The 10,962-nt window shown below is 48.9% G+C and overlaps 1 long non-coding RNA gene across 1 annotated transcript; it reads right to left on the bottom strand.

Moving 5' to 3' along the window:
- Positions 1 to 8,700: 8,700 nt before the first annotated feature.
- Positions 8,701 to 10,744, bottom strand: LOC116070776. Its single transcript, XR_004110558.1, has 2 exons — positions 10,459 to 10,744; positions 8,701 to 9,005 (listed from the first exon to the last, which is right to left on the bottom strand). It is a non-coding gene; the product is annotated as an uncharacterized LOC116070776 (long non-coding RNA).
- Positions 10,745 to 10,962: the final 218 nt, after the last annotated feature.

Genomic DNA, 10,962 nt, shown 5'->3' with positions numbered 1-10,962 from the left:
AATGATTATCCACCAGGCTTCGCTCTTCAATGGCGGTGTCAAAACAATTCGGTTTCCCTTGCCTGCCAAACGCCTTCTCGTCCCCCATCAGCCCCGCAGCGCCGTGGAAGTGTCGCTGTAAGCTGATTATTGCTTTAAAGCATTTACACATATTAGTTTTGCTGCACCTGCCAGCTTTAGAGCAGGACCGCCGCGATGCGGAAGTCCTCGTTTTCTGTTTAAAGAGGAGGAAAGTTAGTTGGGCGCTGGGCTGCTGGGCTGCTGAGAGCTTGGGTGCCTTATGCGTCTGTGTTCACCCGGTCAGGCAGGGTAGAGTGATTGATTTTTGGCCCAGTGCACTGGAGCGGGCGGGGGAGTGGGGTACCTATAAGAATGCCTTGACGTTTAATTGGGAATTGGGAGCATTGGAGCTAGACTTGCTGCTGCTGCTGCTGCTGCTGCTGCTGCTACGGCATCCGGACAGTCCAGGCTGCCGAACACTGGCTGAAGTGGTGACCCCGGACTGCAGCGGAGTCAGGGGCCGCCAACCTCAACCCTCCAGAGTGACCTACATACCGGCAGTTCTCTGGCGAGTGCGCGCGCGTGCCCGCGCACGCACGCCTGGATATGGGGCGTGTTTTTTCTTTCTTTCCCTTTTTTTTTCCACGTTCCCCTAAGTCTGGCGTTGGAAGGGAGGCGGTTCCAATTAAAACCAAAATAAGCTGCTTTAATGGTCTTTTAAATTGACAAGTGAACAATGATTTTAGTATTGGTATCTGTCAAAGGTCCGGGGAAATCCTCAGCTGATAAGGCCCCAATGCTTCCAATTAGGAACCGTACAGATCTGCAGCCAATAATGATTTCTGGGTCCCTGCAGAAATGCTGCAGACACTTATTGCAAATTACTGACAAAAAGCTCTCCTGTATTGATGAGAGGAGGTACAGGCGGCTTTCGGTGTCCCCGTCAGGTATACCTCATAATGAGAGAGCTTGAAGTTTTGACTTAGCCTTTTCCTTTCCCTCCACCCTTAAAGCTGCATCTCATTGATGAGTAAAAACCTCGCCTCCCACCAGCTTTAAGCATGTTAGACATTTCTTCCCAGATTTTTTACACGAAGGCCACTAATTTGATGTCAGGCGCCGGCAAAGCTCTCATCAATATTATCTACGAGTACTGCCTAATACACGGCTCCATCGCCCAAGGAATCAAAATAAGCAAATCTTTGAACGTTTTTTCCCCCCTTCTTTCCAGGCACCGAAAGGCAGAGACCGAGAAAGGTGCTCGAGGTTTCTAGATGCGCTGGTCTCAGAGCAATTAGGCTTTTTTCTCCCAGTTCCGCTGTCCAGGCAAGGATTCTCCCCTAGAAGGGTACGGTAGGCAAAGCCTCAGGGGAGACTGGAAGGAATAGGCCGAGGACCCGTGGCACCCCGGCGCCCCCTGCGGTGACCTGCCAGCCCTGCAGTACAGGCAGCCTGGGGACCCGAACACTCAGCTTCTGAACCTGTTGGGGTCTCACAATGCCCGGGGCTGCGTGACCCAACCCCCCTCACATTAGGAGCCTCTGGTTAGGAGTCTTCGTGTATACGTGTACTTATTTTTAATGATGCACATAATCATTTTATTTAAATCTTCTCGCGCTTTTACTTTGGATGTTTTCCCCGACTCCTTCCCAGACAAGGCTAATAAGAAGGTTCATTTTTATTTTTCTTAATGAATGTTTACAGATGTCCACCCCGCTTTTTTCTCCTCCCACGCCTGACACCTGCTAATTACCATAGCGGTTCTGGATGTTCAGACCTCTGTTGAAAACCCCTGCCTAGCTCCTGACCCTCGGCGTTGAGTAGGTTTTTCTTGTAACTCTCCTATTTCTATTTCATTTCAAAAGGGCAAAAGTCTTGGTCGTGAGCGTTCGGCCCTGGAGTCCACGCCACGGGCTATGCGTGCCTCAGCTGCTCCATCAAAAGCCACTGTACTAACAGATCCTGACTGCACTTTGCTTTGTTTCCCTGACACGGTCAAATCACATCAACCGCACTGCATGTGAAATTACATCGCAACTTTAAGCATTTTGTTGCTATCTTCAGATTGAACAATGTTGTCGATTTCAGACTATATTTTTTGGCAGTCCAGCACATTTATGTCAGATAATAGCTTATTATTGTTCTCTGATATGATAGGTTTTGTGGGAAGAATAAGGGCCCCTCCTCCTCCACCTCCGCTCCCCCTCTACGTGCACCCCTCCCTCCCAGCCCCTCCGGTGCCTTCTCTCCTTACCCCTCCCCTTACATTTGAATTTCCAGATAATGGGCTGTGACTCCTGGCTGCACGTTTATGGGTCTTTTCATGTTATCAACTTAGCTCATAGCGTGGAACTAAAGAACACAGACTGCAAGTGACAGGCCAGCCAGTCAGCAAGGCAGGCCTGTCAGTATCTCTCATCCACTAATGATTTCCCTTTAGTCTATTTTCTGTCTCATTGGCCGTTTCCTTCAAAAACAAAATTGCTCATTTAAATTCTTATGCCTGGGGCATTTTGGTCTTCAAATATTGTTGGAAAGTGAAAGGATTAGGCAAAATATGCTTTTTTAAAATGTTAATATATTTTCTGGTTCAGTTTCTCCTCTGAGGCCAATTAGGAAATTTCTGCTGGCTGCATTAATGTCAAACTGACAACCCCGGCTATAATTACACTGTGCTTGAAACCTAACTTTCACTCGTGGGTAGATGGCTGTGTCTGGCAGTGACATTGAATTCACTCTGCCAGCTTTTGATCATTTAATCATTGCCCGCTTTCCTTTCCTCTTTGCGAGCTGATTATTTCACCTTTATTCTTTCTGTTGCAAAATGCAGTGTTGTCTTTCATTATTCACAGTTGCATTTTGCGAGGCTCATTAGTGCTATTGTTTCTTCAATTTGCTGTGCATGAGAAGGGACGGTTCCTTCAAGTGCAGTAACCATATGTAAGTTGTTTACCTACTCGATTCACCACATACATTGGTGGCATTTGACTTTAAAATGCAGCATCTCTTTTAAATAGACAGGGTTCTACATCCTAAATACTGATGAAGGCTATGTGTGTTTTACTGTGCGGAAGAAAGCTGCAGGAATGGATGCCATCCTCATCTGTGAACCATCAGGATACCTGGGAAGATAGATGACATGCCCCAAGGGACAGTGGCTTTCTCCTTTGACCAGATTATAACCTAGGGTATCCTTCAACTCCCAGAAGGGATCCTTCCCACGTTTTGACCTCTTTGTCTCTTCCCCTTCGGGGTTAGTTTTTCCTCCTTGGTACATTAGTATGTATACACGCTATGACTTAGGATGCTTCCCCACCTTTAAAATCTTTAGGCCTTTTTTCTTTGGGCAGATGCCAAATTAGGACTTTGGGAACTGAGAAGAACCCCAGAGACCTAGTGAACATAAACTATTAGTTTTCTCTTGCTTCCCGTTTCTTTACAAAAGATATAAAAGGTCGTCTTTAGTTCAAGTGAATGGAGAGGCCATCGCTAAGGGCGAATGGCTGGCTTGCTGTGTTCCAAACGTGACCGAAAACCGGTCTAGAGGAGAGGACTCCGAGATTGGCCTTCAAAGGATTAAGGCTCAAGAGAGTTCAGTTTCCTAAACTCTGCTTCCTCTCTCGCTGCTTGTTCCCTGCACCACAGAGACTCAAGCTGGGTCAGACCCACGTGTGTACTTTCCAGGATCCTAGGCCTGGATGGGAAGCTCTTGCTAAGTCCGACTCTTCCAGCCAAGCCCGAGAGGACAGACCCACCCTAGAGACTGACAGGGAGTCAAGCTAGTTGGAAGAAAACCTCTCCACTGCTTGGCCCCGGCGGTGCCAAGCGGGGAGCTGATTGGGGGCAGTCCCCGTGGATCCCACGCTGCCCCGTGGCTGCTGGGATAAGATGATCCCTGCTGGGGTCAGAGAACTGCAGCACCTGATGGAAGGGAACCCTCGGTCGGGCTCAGAGTGCATCTCACTGATGCCTGAATCTGCTTCTCATGCTCACCGAGCCTACAGGTCTCTTCTCAGTCCCCAGTGACCAGTGACCTAGTGCTCTAGGCTCAAAGTGTCAGCGGCCAGCTCTGGACATCTGACTGAAGCTGCAAAGGAGCAGAAAGAGATCTGCGGGAGGCACAGGCAGCCTTGCAGAGGGAGGGGAGGAAAAAAAACATATTTATTGGACTGGCATTTCTCTTAACAGAGCTCTTTCCTAATGATATTTACTTAACTGTATTTGACAGCAGTTACGAGCACGTCTCCAGTAAACAGGATCTATACTCCTTGAGCCTACAACTGCCTGTCAGTTCCTAAGCCAATCGCAGTAATAACCGCTGGATCATTCTAAACGTGGCTAAACAGACGTTGGACAAAATCAGTCTGCCACGCGCTGGCTCAGAAGGAAATCTCTTGCAGTTTGACGAATTGTTCCAGTCCCTCCAGCAATCCATAACTCCCTCTCTTTCGTCCTCTTCCCTCCCCCCACCCCCCAGCCCGGTTTCTCCGTTGTCCTCCCTTTCCCACAGAGCGCAACCCCCGGTGTTTCACCCTTTCTAAGAGATCTCCAGGTAATCCGAAATGGCACTGACCCTTCTCATCCTCCGATTACCTCTCTGAAGCATGAACTCGGGACAAAAATCACACATCAGAAAATTCGCCGTGATTATGTTTGCAGTGCTCTCAGCACCGATCAATCACACCCGCGGCCTGGCCTAATGCTGGAATGCCCGGCTCAGCCCAGGACGCAGGCTGCATCTCGCCTGACTGACAGTTTTGGTAATTAAGTGATTGTATAGACCTCTCGGACTGTTCTAACAACCTTGTCAGGGCCGTCTGTGGACAGGACAAGCTGAAATCAATGTGCTTCCTGCTCTCTTGAGCAGCTCTGATCGTGTACTCAGACCGAGCGGGGAGCGGGAATCTAACCAAAGGAAAACTGCTATTCTAAATGATTGGATTGATGGAGGGGGTTGGGTGGAGAAAGTTTACTTCTTGGAGGGAGGGAAGAACCAGAGGCGTGGACCAGGCCATCCGGCTTCCCTAGCCATGCTGTCGACCAGGCGTGGGACTAGAAGCCTGGCGAGTGTTACTCAGGGGCCCCAGGCAGGACTGAGGACGCCAGGCCCTCCGTGGGCAAGGGCCTTCGAGCTGCATTGTAGTCCCTGAGCCCGGAAGCAGTCAGCAGCGGCCCGCACGAAGCAGCCAGAACCCAGTGGTACATCGGTTTTCGCCTGGATTAGAGGCAGAGAGGCTGGTGGCTCCGTGTAAATGTCATACGGCAGCTTTTAATAAAGGAATGTTCAGATTGTTAGATTTCAGAACAACGTGAGTTCCGTGTTCCCGTTTCCCTAGCCAGACTCGCTTCCTCCCCCCTTCTCCATCCAGGCACACACATCACACCTCCTCCGCGCTTGTTACAAATATTACATATTCAGAGTGATGTGCGCGTGGCGCCCACGGGAGGGGTATGGCTCGGAGCCTCACATCCACTGGTCTAGGAGTGTGCCAGAGTGGACCGAAGAATAGGCCAGAAGACCCAAACCTGCCCCGCGGGAGCTTTCTTTACACTTCCACCATCGAATCTCAGAATAAAGTTTCATTGAAACGGGGGCAGGGGTGTCTCATGAAATTCGGGTTAGGAAGAGGCAGGTTCCCCAACTCTAGGCCGAGGGAATCGGTTTAAGAGTATTTTAATTCTTACACTCAGGCCCTCCCAAACATTAAAACCCCAGCCAATTGAAAATACACACACAAATGGAGGAAGGGAAACAAAAATCAATGAGGAGAGCTCAAAGCGCTAGGCCGGGGGAGGAGGCTGCTTGATGCTGGGCTCAGGGCCCAGCGCGCGGCTTGGGTCCCATCGACCGCAAAGAGAGATTGGTGCCACCCGGCAGCCGCGCGCGCGCGCGCGCGCGCGCGCGTGCGTGCGTGCGTGTGTGTGTGTGTGTGTGTGTGTGTGTGTGTGTGTATGTGTGTGTTGGGGGCTGGGGCTTAACACCCTAATCCAGCCGGGCTCCTTGCGGATCTCCCCTCCCCTGCCTGCCAGCCGCCCATCCTCAGAGAGAAAAATGTGAGTGTGGGCACATTACGCACCATTAGGGAGACAGTACGGTTTTAATGTGGCCTAATTAGTGCCGCTAACCGAGCAAATATTATTATATTGAATAATGGTAATACGATGAAAATATTAATGCTTTTGAACTTTGCACAGGGGAGCCGTTCTTCCGGTTCTCCCGGGACACCCGGAGCAAGCTCAGATCCAAGAGCAGATGGAATCAGGCTCACCTCTGGGAGAAAGGCGACCCCAGGGCCAGATCAGACATCCATGTGTCATTTCAGGCACGAGCACGTAAGCCAATCCTTGGACCATGCTACACACCACCCACCACTCCAAAAACCCTCTTCCAAATGTGCACCCCCCACATTCCCCAAATGGAACGAACAAGAAGCAAATCAGGCTGACGTCCACTCGGATTTCTTTTACTGTGCCCCTTACTGTAATTCTGGAATGTTACAGTGGGAGCACCCGACGTTCAGTCTAAACACAAACTGCCAGACAGGCGGAGTTGAGGGAGTACGAAGAGGGGGGTGCGGGACTGCTTAATTAGCATTTAAATTCACAGTCCCCCTCTTACTACCAAAGACTTTTCTCTTGGGATTATGGTGAAAAACGGGCAACAAACAATTAGAAAATGCGGAAGCCTCCTCAAAATAAGGATTCTAAATCTTAATTCTTACGAGATTGCGGGGCTTGACCACGGAGAAGCTAGATGGGAGGCGCACTCAGGCAGGCTGGGGTGTGTGTTCCAGAGCTTCACTGTCACTCTTCCTTCCCGCAACACTCACTCACCCTTTCTTATGGAGCTCCTAGAAGGTGTCTGTGTCTTGTTCTTAAGATAGCTCCCCTCTTTCCTATCTTTGGGCCACACCAGGAGAAGGTCCTGGGAATTTTCATCTTGGGGTGGTGGGTCGGCTGGGGGAATGGGACTGCGGGATCTTGGGCCGAGAGCGCCCCCTCTCAGGCTGAATTGCCTCGTTCCACTGCTGGCCGCCCCCTGCGTGTTGCTTGCAGGTCGGAGAAGAGCTTTTTCCCAGACAAACTTGGTGTTTCTGCAGCGGAAACGTGGTTTTTCTATGCAACCAATACCTTACTCCCAAGAGACAGCGATTGTACTACAAATGGGACTTGTCCAGTCCCTACGGTCCCGTCTCGGGAGCACGCGCAGGCGGTTCCACAGGCGTTAAGCCGAGACCTGGAGAGTTTTGCTGTCCTCTGTCTGGTAGAGCAGTTTCCCACCCGCAGTGTAAGATCTGGGAAGCCAGCCCCGCCTGCGCCAAGGCTGGGGACTGGGCGGGGAGCTTCCAATTTGTTCCAGTGATGGCTCTTACTTAATAAGGCGATTGATTAGCGCTCAAAGTGCCGTTTTAATTAGTCGCTTGTTAATTAACATCGTAAATGAATTTCTCCTTCTCTGATTGGCTCCCCCCTCCCCCCAGGATTCCCTCGTTGCAGCCTCTCCAATGCCTTTTAACATCAGGAACTGATATCAGAATCATTTCATAGATTGTAGGGTTCCTTTATTTGTGTGTCACACGGCGGCTTTTTAAACTTCTCCAGGAGTTGCTCTTAGTGGACAACGGTTCAGTTTAGAGTGAAATTGAGAGTTCTCCCCACGATCCCCTAGTTTCTCCCACCACTCTTTCACATCGGCACCCTTTCTTCCTTCACCCTTGAATTTGAAGCAGTTTTCTTAGACCTGCTAAGATCATCTAGTTTTCCAGAATTTGGCAATCTAAAAAGCTGGATCGAGAGCAGGGGGAGGGGGTGGGGAGATGGGGGTACAACTTTGTTCTTTTGGAAAGGTTGCAGCTGAAAAGTGTGTGCCCTGCCACACTTTCCGAGGTGCAAGTATGGGGATGAACGCAGTTGCACCTCCTCTGCCTGCACTCAAGAGTGATCTCTTGAGCCAGCACAGTCCCACTCCACTGACTGTAGCCCAGTCTTGGTCGGTTTGTGGATGGTTTTGCACCACCTTACCTTTAGCTATCATATAAATCTTTCTGTACCCCACTATTTGGGGTACACCCTAGGGTCTCTTTCTCCTTCTTGTGTAGAAAACCTTCCTGCTGTACCAAACACCCTCGCCCCAGGTGACACTTCCTGCCTTCTGTTGAGCTACCACTGTACCAAGTTCTTTGTGACAATTCCCAGAGCACACAAGCAGCTATCATAGAATGCACATTCAGTAATGATTATTAGCCAATACGTGGATTGGATGAAGGAGGGGAAGAGCAAAATGAATGGCTGGTGGCTACTGCCCAAGGCTGCAAATACTGGGCCTCAGTGGTGGGGGAGGTTAAAATCTTCACCAGGAACACTAGAAGATGGCAGAATAGGCCCAGCTCGCTCCTTCAGTCTCTCCTCTACCCAGTCAGTGTTCCTCTGAGTGCCCCTTGACTACACAACTATTTCCCCAGTACATACATAAGTTTCTTTCCCAACTTACCAGCTTTAATGTTTTGGTAAAGTGATAACTTCTGCAAATTCTAGGATGCCAGAACAATCTCTCAAAACTTTCAGGCTCACAGGTTACCGTTTTAACTTTTTTGTTAGAATAGTTTTGTTGATTTTTTTCCTTTTTAACCGTTGTCTCTTTGCTCCCAATCTCCACTCTCCCCATTTTCGTTTAAGGACCAAACTGAAGAAAAGACTCCGTTTCCTTATTTTCATCTCTCCCTCTTTAATAGATCATTTTTCTAAGCAGATATACATCGGTATCTTTTAAAGAAGCTGGGAATGTATTAATAGCTGTAAGAAGAGAAAGGAACCTTTCAGAAGAGCGCAATCATGAAATTGCAAGGTCATGCCATGGTTTTGGAATCAGCCTTAGGCTGTGGAGAGCTTATTTGTGTATCTTGCATCTTTTATAGAGTGAAACAATAGCAGGGTGCGTCGTTTGGGGTTCTTGGCGCCGCCCAGTGGAGAGAGGAGCCTTTGCATTCCATTTCTGTCAGCTGGCCCTGTCAAAGAGATTCTTTAAATGCTCAAATGGATATAAGACAGGAAACAACAGTTTCAAGTTCATCATAATTTGGTGGCGAATTTCATTAAAATTAAAATCCATTTAAAAAACCTGATGTTCCAGTTTAAAAGAATCTCAAAGTTAGACAGGAAAGGTGGTTGGCAGAGGATGTCCTGCACAAAAAAACTCATGTTTTGTGTTTGGATCATTAAGGGGGTGGAGATCTTTGCTGTTCCTTGGCATTAATGTGTCCTGCACTACCGGGAGTGAAACCGGTTCTCTGTGATTCACAGTTAGCAAGTAAACTGCTTTCTGAGCAACAAATTAAAAAAAATATATCCCCCAATTTAAGAATTTTCTTTCAAAGAAAGAAAGACATCGAGGCTCTGCAGGTGGGGGATTATTTGTAGGTTTATGTTAGTTTAGCACATGATTTTCTTGTATTTAAAATTCAGCCAATGCACCATATCTATTTGCTTGAAAACAAGAGAAATAAATCTGTGTCCCAGAGAGACCAGACAGGGTCTCTCTGTGTAGCCCAGGCTGTCCTGGAACTCACTGTGTAGACCAGGCTGGCCTCGAACTTAGAGGTCTGTCTCTGCCTCCAGAGTACTAGGTTTAAAGGCGTACATCACCACGCCCTTATTTTAATTTTTCTAGAGATGAAAAGTGAGGTCTTTTTTTCCTAGAAAAATGCCTTCTTAGGTATTCATTGCATATACCCTCTTAAGAAAATTATATCAAAACAGGTATGTATCTGGGGCGAGGAAGAACGGAGAAAAGTTAACCTTAGCTCTGGGGGATTTATTCATTAAGATTGTCTCCTTTGATTTTTGAGGATATTCTTCCGCATTCCCTGGGACCCCAATCAGTGGCGCATATTCTCTTCACTACAATTGCTTCAGCAGACTAAGAGCTAACCTCTCCAGCCCTAGAAAATTTGATATGACTTTTCTTTAAAAATATAATCGGAAGCATTCACAGGGTGGGAGCTACTGAATTTGCTCTGGAGTTTCATGAAACACGAATTCCCACCTTCTTCGCGCGCGCGCACACACACACACACACACACACACACAGGCCCTCCTCTTTTCCTTTCTTTTCACATTCCATCTTTTCGTAGGTCATATCTCCATCGCCTCCCTGCCAATGTTGCGAATTATTCCAAGAAAAACACCCTGCCGACCTGCCCCGCACAAGCTGTGCCGTCAGCCTTTGAGCTCTTGAGTCATTGTAGGCGTTGGAACAAAACAAAAACAGGCTTAAATGAATTATTTATCAAGGTCGAGAATAATTGATTTGTGCAGGGCCCGCAGTGCTGGATTTTAAATGTTTCCTCCCCTTCCTCGCTTTCGAAAGTTGGCTGTGAACTGGGGCCCCCAGTGAGAGAAGCACTTCATTTGGATTGTTTTGGGGTGATGTCAGAATGGAAACTCTAATTGATCACCTACCAGGCAGAAAGGGTATCGTTCGCCTGCACTCCCCTGCAGCCCGGGCACCCTTCCGCCCTTTTCCTAGGGGTCATCTGTGCCAGAGGCTCTGGGTACCAACACTGACCGTCCCGGTCTTGGAGTCAGTTGCCTCAGTAAACTCAGACCCCAGCCCGTGGTCGCAAGCTCTGACGGGAAGGCCGAGGCCTAACCTGGGAGGATCTGCAGGGCCAGCACCCAGTTCTGGCGCCAAACGCTACTAACGGCTCTGAGGCTCAGCCTAGACAGGCCCGCGAGGGCGAGCCACGTGGCTACAGAAGGGTTCCCGGATCCCTCAGGCCACCTGGGTCTGCCCGCAGCACGTCTTGGTTTCGGCGGCTCACCAACCCCAGTTCCCTGACAAATGTCTGCTCGCCTAAGGAAGGAGAGAGCTATCTAGATGGTACGTCTTGGTAGCCTCAGTCCCTTTTCAGAGACAGCAGGACGATAAATGACACCAGGATGGTAGGAAACAGCTCAACATAC

The sequence above is a fragment of the Mastomys coucha genome, unplaced genomic scaffold (assembly GCF_008632895.1).
Source record: "Mastomys coucha isolate ucsf_1 unplaced genomic scaffold, UCSF_Mcou_1 pScaffold22, whole genome shotgun sequence".
NCBI lineage: Eukaryota > Metazoa > Chordata > Mammalia > Rodentia > Muridae > Mastomys > Mastomys coucha.
The sequence above is the reverse complement of the archived record's forward strand: the minus strand, read 5'-3'. Positions and strand labels throughout refer to the sequence as shown.